The 2,468-nt window shown below is 37.9% G+C and overlaps 1 pseudogene; it reads left to right on the top strand.

Moving 5' to 3' along the window:
* Positions 1-711: 711 nt before the first annotated feature.
* Positions 712-1,957, top strand: LOC118854653 (annotated as a pseudogene).
* The last annotated feature ends 511 nt before the right edge of the window (positions 1,958-2,468 follow it).

Genomic DNA, 2,468 nt, shown 5'->3' on the forward strand with positions numbered 1-2,468 from the left:
AGAGTGAAGTGAGCAGAACAAGGAGAATAATTTATACAACAACAACATTGTAAAGGAAAACAACTAGGAAAAACTTGAGAACTTTGATCAATACAATGATTAACCATGACTCTAGGAGAACAATGATGGGCCATGTTCCCTATCTCTTGACAGTAAAGTGATGGAATAGAAGTGCAAATGAGAAAAATATTGCTATTGTACAGAGCCCTTTGGCTTGACTATGCTTATTCGTGTACAAGGAGGGCTTTTAGTGTGTGTGTGTGTGTGTGGTGTGTGTTGTGTGGGTGTTGTGTGTGTTGTAGGTAGGGAAGTTACCGACAATAATGTCCTAAGAAGAGAAAGAAAGAGCATCAGTAAAACATTTAGAGAAAAGAGGGGAGCTCAAAGGAATTTACAGAGAGGGGAGAACAGCTTTGGACTACCAAGTTGTATTAGTTATATTCTTTTAAAAAAAAAACCAAAATAACATAATAGAGATTGATGGTTTTTATGGTCATTCCTTTTCTGTTCTTTCTATATGGAAATAATTGTGTTTGTTACTGTTTATCAAGATATAAAAAGAAAAATAAAAATTAAATTTTCAAGTATGGCCAGGTCATAATCTGTGTCTATTTCCAAGATCCTTACAAACCATAAAATAAAGAAAAATACACAAAGTAGTTTCAGTCCTGCGTGACCCCTTCTGGATCTTGTAATTATGGTAGCCAAGTGATGGAAAAAGGGATTCAGGAGCTGCCCCTCGCCACATCATGGTGCTACAAGGAGCTGTCAAAAGTCTGTGGCCTTTGAAAGAACACCCCCCTCCAAAGCCATTGACATTTGAAGTAAAAGAGGGAGAACTTTGGACCAAATTATATTCCATGTGAATTTAGAGCCTAAAAATGCAGTTACTATCAAGTATATGCCAGAAGCTTGGAAGTGCAAGTAGGTTTTTCATAGAATTAGCTCCTTCTGTAGGTTTCTCTACTTCGTGTTACTTTTGTAGCCAGAAGAAGAAAAAAAAATCCTTATCAAGAAGTCAACCAAAAATGCTCTAATTTAATACTTTCTGTTGTATCAACCAAAATTTGTTCTCAGACACTAGAATTGTTATTGCAAGAAAATGGTTTATTACATGGACCTGTGAGTATATGTATGACCCAAGATCAAGAATCAGGACCAATAGTTTCACAAAATCTGATTCTTCTCCTCAATCCAGAAAAACAAACGGTTCAACCAGTGATTCCCCAGTTCCTTTGAAAACACCTTTACATATTAATTCAATGCCTGGTCTTACTTGAATCCTTCAGCAAACCATGACAGCAAAACAACCTTAAATCTAAAGAGGTGGAAACAGTGAATGATTCCGGAGCTGGGAGAGGACGGCTTTGCAGAATATACTCCAGACATCTTTTTGCAAGGGAAACACTTCCATGAAGTGTTAGAAGCCGTGCTTTCATCCCAAGAGCAATTAAAAGAATTGGAAGAAAAAACAATAGCTCCGGCTACGTGGCAAGTGTCCAGCGTGTTCTAAAAGACATAAGTGGGAGTAAGAGCTCTAGAAGGTGTAATTCATCGTGAGATCCTTCAGTAGCTGGGGCTAATGGACCAGGTAGCCGAATATCGGGGGTAAGCCATGTGTGACTGATTGGAAGACAACGGAGAAACCAAAACCATTTATCCGAACACATAGGACTACTCTTTAAAAGTGCGAGCGTATGTTGGAGCCATTAACCATGATGCCAGTTATAACTTTGAGGTTCAATGTGGTTTAATTGTGGTGGCCTACAAAGAGAGATCTCCTGCTCACAACCATTTCATGGACTCGGAGCTCTGTTCCCAATACTGATCCAAATGGCTTCCTCACCAGAAAAATATACAGAAAAAGAAAAGAACCAAACCAGACCAGGATACAGGATATACTGTTCAAGGCCAGTTTACCTTTTCTCACAGTTTGGGGAACAGGATGCTTCAGTAATTTAGTGAATCCATGATCTCATTGGTTGGGGTACACCCTCCAACTCATTCACCCCTTTGCTATCAATGAAATCTAAAAGTGATATGCTTACATGTTGAGTTTTTTTTAATGTTGATAATGGCTACCACATTATCACTAGCAAAGGCATCATTGATTTTCAGTTGTGAAAACATGGCACTCAAGTCCTTCAGTGCAACTGAAATGAATAAAATCTAGAAGACTTTTCAGTTGAAGGGCTGTCCACCAATATAAGAAAAAATCGCTGTATCGCTTTGTCTTCTGTTAATGTGGAAATTGTTATTTCCCTGAACAGAAAGAAAATAGATGGAACGAAGACTCTAGTTAATCTTGGACTATGTTGTAAAACTTTCTATATCATTTTCATTCTGAGCATTAAAGGACAATATCATAATGTGCCCAAAATGTAGGAGGTCAAGAAGTCTTTGTTACAGAATTTAGTGAACAAAGCCTGTGCCTAGGCAATATTTGTGTTTTTCCCAAGTATAAATGA

This window comes from Trichosurus vulpecula, chromosome 6, assembly GCF_011100635.1.
Source record: "Trichosurus vulpecula isolate mTriVul1 chromosome 6, mTriVul1.pri, whole genome shotgun sequence".
Lineage (NCBI taxonomy): Eukaryota > Metazoa > Chordata > Mammalia > Diprotodontia > Phalangeridae > Trichosurus > Trichosurus vulpecula.